This window comes from Argopecten irradians, chromosome 15 (assembly GCF_041381155.1).
Source record: "Argopecten irradians isolate NY chromosome 15, Ai_NY, whole genome shotgun sequence".
NCBI classification, from domain to species: domain Eukaryota; kingdom Metazoa; phylum Mollusca; class Bivalvia; order Pectinida; family Pectinidae; genus Argopecten; species Argopecten irradians.
Window position 1 is genome coordinate 20,989,055 of NC_091148.1, and position 14,294 is coordinate 21,003,348.

At 35.9% G+C, this 14,294-nt stretch overlaps 2 long non-coding RNA genes across 3 annotated transcripts; both read left to right on the plus strand.

Moving 5' to 3' along the window:
- The first annotated feature begins 211 nt into the window (after positions 1 to 211).
- Positions 212 to 4,888, plus strand: LOC138309270 (uncharacterized). 2 transcript variants are annotated; one of them, XR_011206232.1, is made up of 4 exons: positions 212 to 238; positions 2,680 to 2,954; positions 3,209 to 3,298; positions 3,495 to 4,888. It is a non-coding gene; the product is annotated as an uncharacterized lncRNA (long non-coding RNA). The 2 variants fall into 2 exon arrangements; XR_011206231.1 differs by lacking the exon at positions 212 to 238 and having other exon boundaries at positions 1,226 to 2,954.
- A 1,766-nt stretch (positions 4,889 to 6,654) lies between these two features.
- Positions 6,655 to 7,937, plus strand: LOC138309369 (uncharacterized). The gene is made up of 2 exons (XR_011206255.1): positions 6,655 to 7,158; positions 7,660 to 7,937. It is a non-coding gene; the product is annotated as an uncharacterized lncRNA (long non-coding RNA).
- The last annotated feature ends 6,357 nt before the right edge of the window (positions 7,938 to 14,294 follow it).

The following is a 14,294-nucleotide window of genomic DNA, read 5'->3' on the forward strand; positions in this document are numbered from 1 at the left end:
TGTGGTATAATAATAATTCGTACACTGTTTGTAACTATTCGCCATCGCGTATTTGATTTTATATCGGGCTCGCTGCCTTTCTGAACTCATTCGGGTGTTACGCGAGAATTCTAGTCCTTTCCCGAGGAGTTCCGGATGTTTTTTTTCCCGTCGCCCGTGCAAGTGATTTTGCCACCGTCGTCCGGAGAGATATCCACTAAACAACCACATGGAATTTGCATCATCGACTGCTAAAAATGTAATGTAATGTACAAGAAAACATATCGTGTGCGGTGCTGCCTATCGTCTGTACATGCCTGAGATATTGTATTATGACTCATTAATAATACTTTTGCGAGAATCCATTTTTATCGCACATTTATCACCAATTCAAAAAGTATATCGCCATGACTTGAAAGCAAACTGATGCTGTTTATCATACATTACAAACCTGGTTTCAGGCTCATAGCTAAATGCGTCTATCGCACTATCGACAGTTATCTTTGTAAATTACATGACGGATCCTTTTTTGACACATGTTACCCCTGTTCTGATAGGATTCGAAGGAAAAAAAAACGATTTGGCATATCTGCAAGTGCTCGCCTATAATAAATAGCCGATGTGCACGAGACAGTTGTCTATCATAAACGCATTTGATTTGTTGACAATTGAGAAGAAAACTATCTTCATCGCTCATCAACGTTGCCTTCAAAGACAGTGTCTGAGTCGTTTACGGTAACAGTTGTCGAGATAGTTATTTCATATTCTGCTGTGATATCCAGATCTTCCGAATTGACTGGAGACTGTAGAAATTAGCAAATGCTTAAGGCATTGTGATGTAGTAGGTGTTTTTGTATATGTGTGAGTGAGACAGTAGGTATAATTAGTATGTAGTTTTATGAGAGGATTGATATTAATTTACCCCAAATTGATGACTGCTGTATGTTCGTTCACGACTACAGCGTCCCATTAGCCTATTATATCTTTAGCTAGAATTTAAATAGTGTTTCAGATGTTTAGCATTGTTCCCAATACACATGTATTCAACAATGTAAATATGCGACCGTATATTCCATTTCGATATGTTTTTTAGTGCCAGTTTACCCCATCTTGTTTCTAGACACAAATTAATTTTGATTTTTAACCCCCCCCCCCCCCATTGGCATCTTATTGATTTATTAATGGGTTATTTTTTAGTCTTGTACTAGAATTTACAAATGTTAAATCATATTTATTTGGGGAGAAATGTAAACTGCATCTATTTGATAAATATGATTGTGCATGAGATTTTTTTGTCAGAATAATAATCTGGCTAATTGTAGCAGAACTCAAAATTATAGTTTATGTAATAATAGACCATCAAATTTTCAAATGACATTTAATTTGTGGTGTACTTTCATATTTAAAACATCTTTAGGCTACTACATCACGTCTTTATGTTTTTCAGAGATGAAATTTATATTCTTAACCAGATATTGAGATTGTAATTAAATCCTGATGTGAATTTAAAATTAGTCCATATAATGTTTGATTTACGATTATACCTGAGCAAGAAGGCGTGTCATTTGGCTAGCAAAATACAAAACAGGTTAAAAACACAAAAAAAACTGTCCAATCTTATTTCAATTAATCCTTATGATTATCATTATCTTATCAAATTTCAAATATAATTTTAATAACTGATCAGTGATAATGATTGGCACTAATATGATAGTTGAAAGATGTTTATTCTAAAGATGGATCTAATTTACCGTACATCTAGATAGACTGATATGTCATGAACAATATTGACCATCAGAAAGCTGACATATATATGTAGTGTTGGGAATCGATTGAAATTCATGGTCCAGTCACAGGGGCCCGTAACTACTGTTTATATTATAAGATGTATTTTCAGTCACTCAGGGTACATTATATCCCAGTATTGGGAAGGGATATAACGTATTGGGATATAACGTACCCAATGACTGAAAATATATATTACAATATAAACAGTAGTTACGAGCCCCTGTGATCCTCATCAGTTTTATTTAAACCAATCAATGATCGATTAAAATTGATTATTTTATTCCTTGATGTGTAAACATATAAAAAATAGCCTTCAAAGGCTAACTGCTTACGATCGCAAGGCCTCTCTGTGCTGTAATGTTTTCATGTCGATTATTTTCTTCACAAATCATGCTCATCTGAACATTTAGATTACTACATAGTGCTTATAAAATGCGCACTTCAATTCGCTTAGACATTTGAATTGATATGAGTGACAACCACATACAAGGGAACGATTTTAACGAGCTTTCTATGATTTTTTTTGGCATGTTTTACTGATCAGCTACCTTTATACTTTGGTTTATCATGGTGTCGTAAAATTTCCACGAAACTGGATTACAGATTTCTTACTCAATTAATTGATCAAACACCTCTAACCTTACGATACTCGACGAACTCCATTAATCTGAATACCACTATTATCATATAATAATACATTTTTTTACGTGATTATATGCATAAAGTGTGAACCTTGTTTTATGATGTTCAAATAGTGCATATGTTTGATAAAAGTTTTTGCTCAGATCAAAGTGAACATGTGTTTCTCTTGCATTCTATCAACCGGCAACCCTCTGTCTTAGTGTTTCAGTGATAGCTACCTTTGGAAATATTTATTATCCTATCAGTGCAGTGTTTTTCATCTTTTAACAGATCCAGAAACCTGATGCATGAACTGTTCGGCAGATCAATATACGAAAGTGGCAAACAACCAACTTCACATGATCAGATAACCTGATCCATAATTCAACTTCTTGTGATGCCACCCAGCATTGCTGAAGTAAAGGACCATGGAACTATGGAATCCTTTCACCATTGAGCAAATTTATCCTCGGAAAGATCACAGATCAAGAGATGTCTAGATATTTTAGCCGCCAGATGTCATCATATCTTGCCATATCATCAAGTGGCAGAGACAAGGTCTCAAGGTAGATATAGTCCATATAAGCTAATATTAACTTGCATGCGAGGAAAACATCTGTTTTACAATGTCATTTAGGATACTTTTATCTTGGATAGAAGACAATAATAAAAGATATATTAAAGTATACTACAAATTGATATTTTAGCACTGCATATCACTTGTTTTAAGGTATGTTAACAATTCATTAAAGATATCATAATACATGAAAATGATACTACCAGTCATTTCATTCTAACAATTCATCTTCTTTTATTTCAGCACAAATTCTTGGTTTGGAGAATAGTACATGACATTCTGACAACATGAATAGATAAAACCCCTTTAAAATTCATAAGGAAAATGCTATTGGTAAGTATTACAAAACTTTTTTTTCCCGAACTTACATGTTAATTTTGATGTATAAATAAAGTGTTGCTAAAAGTAATATATCTGAGCAATTGTTTGATGCATTTGCAAGACATTCTCAGACTAGCAACAATAGGAAACTAATGTGTTTAATAATGATGCATATTTGACTCATTGAAAACTATTTCTTTTCTTCCAGATAAGAAAGATTAATGAACTGGAACAACAATCAACAATTCTACCCTTGTGAGACGGAAACAATGACCTAACATAAATAATAGAAAATTCTACGAGACGATTTATTAGCTAGCAGCAAAAGGAGTTCAATTTAATCATGGAAATAATTTATTCTTGGCCTGAGTGAAAATCATTGTTGATTGCTTGAGAAGAATCTACGTGATTGTTATCAATTTCCAATTAATGATATTGCATATTACATACTGTGAATTGAACATTATATTGAAAGAAATGTGTACCAATATGCATGTAATCCATGTATCTGTTTTTGTTAATTTCTGAATTGTATGTATTTAGGCCAATTTCCACAATATCAATAACAAATATCAAAAATTGAATGGCATGTTAAGATCATATGTTACAAGAATGAGGTACATATCAATTTACCTTCTATATGTTTAATAATGTTGTAGACTTGAGCTAAGCAAAATATCCTATTCCTAACAGCAGTGTTATATAAGCAGAACTTTGACAGCTCAAAATGCAACATTTACACAATTAACAGAAATATTACATGGAAATACAATAACCTTGTGACTGCAAAAATGTGCATAACATGTTATTTAACCGTGGTACGATTGTGAAGTTATCCTTGTCTGTGATTTCTATTTGTTTCAAATATGCAGGATATTTACAGTGATGCTTATCATTAATAATTCATATTAATTAATCCATATTGTTGATGTTTACAATTAATAAGTATTGAAAGACTGTCTTGATGGCAAGTTAACTTAAGCACTCGTAAAGGTATTGCTTCAAATTCCATCTATGTAAATGTATTATCAATGCATACATCTACATAAGAACAATTTGATGCTAAATGTGTGAGGTTTTGCATTGTCTGATATTTGAAAATTGGTTGCAAAGGCTGCAGCATTATTTGTATCCTAAAATTGAAAATATATTCATGTGTTCCTTTAATATAATATCAATGTAAAAATAAATATGCAATACATGAACAGATTAAATATCTTTGTTTTTTTATGCTTTTATCATTTCAAATTTTCTTAGTCACATCACATATTGACCAAAAAGGATACTTGCAGGAAGGTTACAGTGATTTCAACTTCCATTCAAGCAACAAATACATGTTCTTCAGATTTCATTGTTGAAAATGGAAGTTAACTGAAATATAATGTCTTAGTAGCTTTAAAAACTGTTTATTACTTCCATGTATATCAAAATAAAAATTTCAAAGATCTCTTTGGACAAAAAAATATTTTAAATTAACTAGGTTAGACCACAGGGGCAAGTAAATTATTCATTAAGTATAATAGTCAAAGTGCATCATATCCTAATATTAGGATATGACATAATGTGCTGTCCAGTATAACAACTCGTATTAAAGGAATTTCTTTGTTGTAGTTATACAATAAAAACATGTTTATTATAATAGCATTACAACAGAATGCAAAGTTGTAGAGAGCAAAATGGAAAAATGTTTTACTCTGCTTTTCCTGTTGAAAAAAAATGATGTACAGGAAAAGGAAATATCACTTCCAAAACTGTGTCTAATTGCATTGTCGTGACCTATAACTACAAGGATATCACATAATTTTCGTTCACCTTGTAATCAGTTTAACAGGCATATTGATTTCTTTAATGACTGTCTCTACATAATTTGGTTTGAAACCTTTAAAGGTGCTCCTCTGCGGACAGCATAAACAGTACTATTAATTTTAACTATAATTGGTGTTTAATTATGTATGTATATGTCTAATTAATACAACAATTAACATAAGATAATTTATTTGGCTTTTGGAGCATGCGCAATGACTATTAATTCAGTATAGGACATAGTGCCATGGATTTTTTACGGGATGCAATTAACTGTTTTTAATATTTTTTATCTTTAGTAGAATTAGAAGCTCAAACTTTCCAATGGTGATTAATCTTTAGTAGAATTAGAAGCTCAAACTTTCCAGTTGTGGTAATAATGTAAAGTAAGTAACTGAAGAAGAATACTTATTTGTCGTCTCCTGTTTTTGATAGAGAAAGCATACCATTTTCAACGGCGGAGCATTTTTAAACCATAATGATAATTCTCTATACTACTGAGTATCATACAGTTGGTATGTCATACACAACTGTAAAGGATCCATTGAAACATCTAAATTTGAAAGGAAGTTTAAAGAGACAATTCAGTCTAAGAGTATTTCAAAATTTGGATATGTATCGGAAAGAAACCAATTTTAACGGAAATTAGATTACCGGTAGTTGGTTTAACTGTCAAACCCTGGCCCTTGTCAGCGTATACGTAGTAAAGCAATTTCTGTCTAGAACTACTCAAATCTTTCTTACAGTAGTGTGTTTAGATGCATGTTCTTGTCTAAATCTTATTTCACCAACTCCTCAGTGGTTATGTATTGCATTTGTTCAACGTACGTGGCTCGGGTATGGGTACAGCATACATGTTATGCCTGAATATCGTATTGATCAACGTTTTAGAATTTCATCGGTATCAATCAAAATACTTATGACATTTAGCAATATTTTTTGTTATATGTTTTATAAAAAATGTAGAACAATACATTTATGTCATATTTTGCTTTGTGGTTATGTAACAGAATTAGCCTCATTGTATTGTCCTTGTAGTCACTATACATTTATATATGGATATGGTTATACAAGTGTATGCATATATGAATGTATAAATACAGAACATGTAATCAAACAATTTCAATATATGGCAAAATTATTAAAAAGATAAGCAAAAATTAAAATATAAATATACATATATCATTAATTCAAAAGAAATTTCAAGCGTTGTCTCTTCACTTAATAATACATTTACTTATCTATGACGATTCACTATTCAGGAAAATAGGAAGATAATGAATGATAATGGCTCATGTATTCTAATTATGAAAAGACATTTGATTTCATTAAAAATTTTCTGTTTCTGTTGAGCAGTGTTTTCAGTACTTTCAGTACTTTGATTAATTTTTCTGTTTTGATATTATATAAATACTGTATTTATACACTGTCTAAGTCCAGCTCCCAATGTGTTACCAGTATATATGATGCTAGCATCTAGATCTGTTTATCAGTAGATCTAGATATATTGGCCTCCCAGTTGGGCACTGGGCAGGGGATTCCCAGAGGTCAAGGATTCTATCAGTGAGTCATCAAGGGGCCAACCATAGGGTATAGGTTTATATATAAGCGTGTATGATTTACTTATTAAATCTATTTGTTGGAATATATATGTACATGATGACTGAAGTTCACAAAGAGGATAATAATAAGAACATGTTTGTAATATATTTGTTTCCAATCAGATATAGCAAATGAAAAACAAAATCACTTTTTAATTACTATGGTAGTTAGAATAAAAATCCTTTCTTGTGCCCCAATTTTTCCATTCTCCAACGGTGAATCTACTTTCCAGCACTTTTGAAAGTGAATGCAGTGGATGGAGGAAGACATTTTTCTCTGTGATTTTGTGTTAAATATATCCCTATCAAAGTTTTCTAGAAATGGAACTATCTTGTGTTATTTTGGATTCTATGGAACAGTAAAAGGTAATATGCAACTGCAGACACTTAGCAGATACAGAAAAGCGTTTATGGATGTATTATCAGAATGAGATGAAGATTTCAACCATGGGAGCAACATTCATACTGGTGAGTTTTAGATTCATAGTTACATTTGGAGAGTATATACCATGTAATTATTTTGATACTTGTGTGACATATATTAAGTTAAATGGTGAGAATGTTATTTATATATAATATCCTTCTTGAGCATCAATATTGTTGGGTCATTTATAGGCACAGAGAATTTGCATTTAAGTAGCATCAGTATATTTGGAACATACTATAATTTAAAGCTTATACAATTGGATTATTATAATGTGTCAAATTCAGCATATAGGAAAAGTGTTTGAAAACTAGGTCAAATATAATTGCTACAAATTATTATACAATAACCATAATTTTTATCCAGCTTGGTTTACTGAAACCAATGAATTTGTAGAATTTGCTGAATTTATAACACTGATGCAGCTTTCACTATATTTATCAATATGAATTACATTATAGGATTAGGATAGCTAAGGTATAAGGAAAAGAATGAATGATTTTTGAAAAAGTAATTGAATGTTGTTTTTTTCTACTATATTTCAGACAATAATAAGTGAATGAAGTTATCTTCAACAAAAGGAAGGATCAGTTATCTTCAACAAAATGAAGGATCAGTTATGCCAAGAAAAAAATTTCAATGTGAAGAGGATATCATGGACAAATCATGGACGATTCATATACCATAATATTGCTATATACAGGACTCTATATGAAGAGGCATTGAAATATGATGGTTAAATCAGCTAAGAGCCATATGTGGTTAAAAGACTATATTGACTTTTAAACTCTAAAGTTTATTGATAAAAAATCCTGTATACTGACTTTCTTGTTTGTTTTTGTTTAGATTATTTTTACTTTTATTATTAACAGTTTTGAGACTTCAGTCACAGAATACTTTGGGCTAACAAAGGCGGAATGTTTAGACGGACAAAGGCGGAATTTTTAGGCTGACAAAGGCGGAATATTTAGACGGACAAAGGTGGAATGTTTAGGCGGACAAAGGCGGAATGTTTAGGCGGACAAAGGTGGAATGTTTAGGCGGACAAAGGCGGAATGTTTAGGCGGACAAAGGCGGAATGTTTAGACGGACAAAGGTGGAATGTTAGACGGACAAAGGCGGAATGTTAAGGCGGACAAAGGCGGAATGTTTCGATGGACAAAGGCGGAATGTTTCCCACTGGCAAAGGCGGATTTTTAGCGGAATCATTTTGTGGGATTCTTGCTTATCTCATTTAAATAATTCGCCTCATATTCCTGCTGAAGTCCGCTTGATTTCCGTCTTAATTCCTGTAATAATGACGAATTCCGCTTATTCTACTCAGTGTTCCTGTTGTATACCTTAGCAGGATTCCTGTTTATATAAAAGCAGGAATTTGTCTTAAAATTCCACCCTGAATACGCCCGAATTATTTCGTACAGGCAGTATCACGTGGAGGCAAGGAGTTTATTCCGGACATGTATGGATTTCAGAAAAGCCATACTCCGCCAGTCGGAAGGTGAGGACACTTCATATGTTGTATACAGCACTCTATCAAGAGTCGGTGAATGAAACGCTCTGTTTACAAGACAATGATGGCAGTCACAGTATGGCAAGTTAGCTTTCATGCCTGAAGAAATAGACGATTCGGATGGGTCACCAGACATTAAATGGGAAAGATACGAATACAAAGACACCAATACAAAGGGTACTGTCAGACGAAAGTTAATGCTTGTAAAGAAAACTACCAAGGTCAAAGACGTGTTTTCCTACTTTTTAGACATTTTAAAAACATTCCCCGCTCACCACTTCCGTGCAAACTGGCAAAATGAACAATTGAAGCAACGTAAAGAAACTCTCAGGGCAAACCACTGTATTCTCATACATGATTTCTCCGAGAATTATCGCTGTTTCGACAAAACTGAAATCCAATCATCCTACTTCCAAAGGACAGAAGTATCCCTTTTGGAGGTTGATGGAGAGGAAAGCACAGAAGAACATCCACGTATCATCACGGAACAGTATTTCGCAATTAGTCCTGATGAAAGCCATGATATTCATTTTACACCTGCTGTTCGACAAAAGGTGACTGATTATTTACAGTCAATATCCGCAGATATCAACGTGTTACACAAATTTACTGATGGTTGCCAATCGCAATATAAAAGCCGACATTGTCTGGGCGACTTTAGTTACTCTTGTGACAATTTCGGATTCATGTCTTTAGAAACTTCTTCGAAACCAGCCACGCAAAAGGACCGCAAGATGCCGCAGGTGGATTCATTAAACGACAGGCCGATTGTGCCGTGCTGCGCGGTAGGTATCACATTAACTGCGCAGAAGATCTGTATGACTATGCACAGGAGTGTTTGCAAAATCCACATGAAACGTCGGCTTGCAAAAGAAGAATGTTTGTTTTGTTACCTACCATAAATAGGGATGTATGCAAAAAGTTCAAGCCTATACACGATAACAGATCAATTCACCATGTGAGATGCCCTTCACGTGAAAACTCTATCCTGTTACTCGTGTGATGCGTGTGTTCGTGCAGACTACGATAATTGTAGTAAGAAAAGTATCACAGGAAACGACAGGTTATTCAGGATTGTCCGTGAAGGAGACGTGGAGAATGAGGACCCAACACCAGAAGATCAAGAGGATAGCCTGAAAGACATGGTCTCCCAAGGATGTATTTTCGCTGTCCTCGCGGATGACCCGGATTCAGATTATTACCTCCTGAAAGCATTGGGACAGTCACATGTCCTAGAATCCGAAACGAACGACAAGTGGGGAGTGACATACCCCACAGGGACTGAGGTTATAAGGGGGGAGGGGCATACTTTAAATTCGTATCTGCCGACGAGCATGTGTTAATTTATAAACTCCTGAAGAGGAAGAGTTCGCTCGTCCCGGCCGTGGCCATCCGATATATTGGTCTGGAACTATCCATTTCGGAGAACGGGACACTTCTCATGCCACAGGAGATCCACCGTGTGATCATGGATAGTTTATAATTCTGCAGATGATTTAAACGGATCATTACCATTTTCCCACTAAAACCAAGACACTATTTTATAGAGATACAACTTGTATAAATATTTAATAATCGTTATCACAATTTTGTAAATTTCATTTTATTCCCGTCAGATTGTAAATATTTCTTATAAAAGATGTGGTTATTCATTTCCCAGTGGTATCAAATTCAAGATTTTTAGCTCACCTGGCCCGAAGGGCCGGTGAGCTTATGTCATGGCGCGTCGTCCGTCCGTCCGTCAACATTTCCTTTAAATCGCTACTAGTCATAGAGTTCTGCATGGATTGTAACCAAATTTGGCCACAAACATCCTTGGGGGAAGGGGAACAGAACTTGTATAAAGTTTGGCTCTGACCCCCCGGGGGTCAGGAGGGGCGGGGCCCAATAGGGGAAATAGAGGTAAATCCTATAAATCGCTACTTGTCCTAGAGTTCTGCATGGATTGTAACCAAATTTGGCCACAAACATCCTTTGGGGAAGGGGAACAGAACTTGTATAAAGTTAGGCTCTGACTCCCGGGGGCAGGAGGGGCGGGGCCCAATAGGGAAAATAGAGGTAAATCCTATAAATCGCTACTTGTCCTAGAGTTCTGCATGGATTGTAATCAAATTTGGCAACAAACATCATTGGGGGAAGGGGAACAGAACTTGTATAAAGTTTGGCTCTGACCCCCTGGGGGCAGGAGGGGCGGGGCCCAATAGGGGAAATAGAGGTAAATCCTATAAATCGCTACTTGTCCTAGAGTTCTGCATGGATTGTGACCAAATTTGGCCACAAACATCCTTGGGGGAAGGGGAACAGAACTTCTATAAATGTTGGCTCTGACCCCCCGGGGGCAGGAGGGGTGGAGCCCAATAGGGGAAATAGAGGTAAATCCTATAAATCGCTACTTGTCCTAGAGTTCTGCATGGATTGTGACCAAATTTGGCCACAAACATCCATGGGGGAAGGGGAACAGAACTTGTATAAAGTTTGGCTCTGACCCCTGGGGGCAGGAGGGGCGGGGCCCAATAGGGGAAATAGAGGTAAATCCTATAAATCGCTACTTGTCCTAGAGTTCTGCATGGATTGTAACCAGATTTGGCCACAAACATCCTTTGGGAAAGGGGAACAGAACTTGTATAAAGTTTGTCTCTGACCCCCCCGGGGGCAGGAGGGGCGGGGCCCAATAGGGGAAATAGAGGTAAATCCTATAAATCGCTACTTGTCCTAGAGTTCTGCATGGATTGTAACTAAATTTGGCCACAAACATCCTTTGGGGAAGGGGAACAGAACTTGTATAAAGTTAGGCTCTGACTCCCGGGGGCAGGAGGGGCGGGGCCCAATAGGGGAAATAGAGGTAAATCCTATAAATCGCTACTTGTCCTAGAGTTCTGCATGGATTGTGACCAAATTTGGCCACAAACATTCTTGGGGGAAGGGGAACAGAACTTCTATAAATGTTGGCTCTGACCCCCGGGGGCAGGAGGGGTGGAGCCCAATAGGGGAAATAGAGGTAATTCCTATAAATCGCTACTTGTCCTAGAGTTCTGCATGGATTGTGACCAAATTTGGCCACAAACATCCATGGGGGAAGGGGAACAGAACTTCTATAAATGTTGGCTCTGACCCCCCGGGGGCAGGATGGGTAGGGCCCAGTAGGTGAATTAGAGGTAAATATTCGAATTCCTTCAGAAGAGAAACAATGAACCTGTATTTAGAACATTACTTGGCATTACAAACCAGGTGAGCGATACAGGCCCTCTGGGCCTCTTGTTATATTCTAAAATTATCTCTAAATGATAATATCCCACGTTGACTGATATCTTGTTACCAATACCTCTCAGATGTTGATACGTCAGATCGTTTTCAATTGTATTTTTTATAAATAGATGGATCTTTTCACGACGAAGTTAGTTTACAGTTAATAAATCTCTATTTCAATGATGTCCGACTGCGCGCTGCATATTTAACTTCCATTACGTCGACAGGTAAGGAAAACAATAAAATAATGACGTTTCTTACATTCAATGACGTTACATAAAAGTGACAGAACATCGTGCGCGAAGTCTATATTTCCGCCATTTTTCTGTATAGCCCCATGAAATTTATAAATTTTTAAGACAAAAGTTTATACAAGACACTTTCGAAGAATCAAGACTGTACTTACAGGTTTACAGGCGCTGAAACGTCTCGAGCAAGGACAAATAAAAACTAAAACTTCGTTTTTTGATGTCCCATTTCTCCACCATTTTGAATCATATGACCTTTATATTACGGAGAGCATGTTGTTTTATAGGCGCCATACAAGACATTTGTTTGTTAAAGTTCATTTTTGACCTTTGTTTGACCTCATTTGACGCCCTAGCGAACGCGTGACCTTGACATAATTTCAAATAACATGTAATGAGAAAAAACGTGATTGTCGCGATCTACCTAAAGAACGAAACGTACACGTTGAACAACGTAAGGTTATGAAGTTATGAGCGTTTGAACTTGTTTGAAAAAAAATAGTTTTTTAAGTCTATGACCTTGACCTTGAAACTTTCCGTACAAAATCGAACGTACGTTCCAAGCACTCATGTACGTACATAACGTGTCCAAATTTGAGCGTCGTAACTTGTTCCGTAGCCCTACAGGTAGGGCTTAAGAATTGTACCTGCTGCCCCTATTGCATGATCGTAAAAGGCGACTAAATTTAGGATCTTATCTTTTCTCTTCTTCCTAACTGACTTTATCTTTCCTAACGCCTCCCTTGGCACCGCCTCACTTTTGGCCTTGAGTTGAGCGTTCGCCCCTGTGAGGAAGGCTCTGGGTTCTGTCCCCTGGCCGAGACACACCAAAGTCTATAAAAGTGGTAGTTTCTGCTCCTGCTTAGCGTTCAGCATACAGGGAGTGGGACGACTGGTTCGCCCGTTGTCGGTATAATGTGACCGGGTGGGGTGTGTTGCTTGGTGTCTTCGGCGGCATGCTTCAGTGATATAGCACTATAAAAAGGGCAATAGTTCCACTATACAAGAAGACACAACACGAACATACCGCAGTCTCCCAGTACACTCACCTCGCACAACATACACGCAACACACCGCATACATGGGAGGCTGTCCTTACAAGACCATAGCTGTTAACAGGACGTTAATAAATCAAACAAACAAACAACTTGTTCCGTTCGTGAGAAAAAGTCTTAAGAAGGTTTAGTGGAAACAATAAGAAAAAAACAGAACAAAAACAATAGGGATTTCCATCCTGAATGAATGGAAATCCCTAATTAATATGTGTATATAAATGGCTTACATATGTATTATACGAAATTGGCACTCAGACTTTTACCAGATTTACTAGTTTAATAAATCTACTAATTTCAGAAATAAGAAATTTTAATATATGAAATACATTGGTCATGAACCTATTTAACTTATGGTTGTTGAATCAACTTTAGTTTTAATAAATAATAAGAGGGTTAAGCATAGTTTTAATAAATAATAAGAGGGTTAAGCACATTTTTTTAGCATTTTTTGGTTATTTGTAATAATAATCTTATTAACAAATTTTCCATTACTGACCCCAAGGGGACAATCTGATTAAAATACAGATCCTTATAACTACTCAGTTAAATAAAGGCTCTTATCAATACGAAGTGATAATAAGGATCTGTATTTTAATCAGATTGCCCAAGGGGACTTAGGACCGGGGTCAAATAGGCTTAAACTTCTCATAAATCTTCTTATATTCTGGAAATGGTAGAATCATATACACTTTATAGATGGAATGGCTTTAAGTCCTTTATAAAATTGTGTTTTACTGATAGTCTAATAAAAGGAAGCAACAACATTATAACAATAATGGCTTTAGTGGATACCACTTCCAGAGTACATCTATTAACTGTACCAGACCTGTATCTATCAATTGAAAATTGAGAATACAACAAAAATGAGTGTTTCAAATGTCATGAGATATATAGGTCTAACCGGAAAGGTAAACATAGAACAAACATTTTCACAAAAAAAAGTGTTTTAAGCAAGAAGCAGGCACAACACACCATGGTAATACTACCGGGAGGGTGGGAGTGGGCAAAAAATAATCAGCCTTTAGCGTGGCTGTTGAAGCCCATGTCAATTGAAAACGAGGCGCGGTAAAACATTGCGGAAGTACATCAATTTTACAAGCACTAAAAATACAGAATGCGGG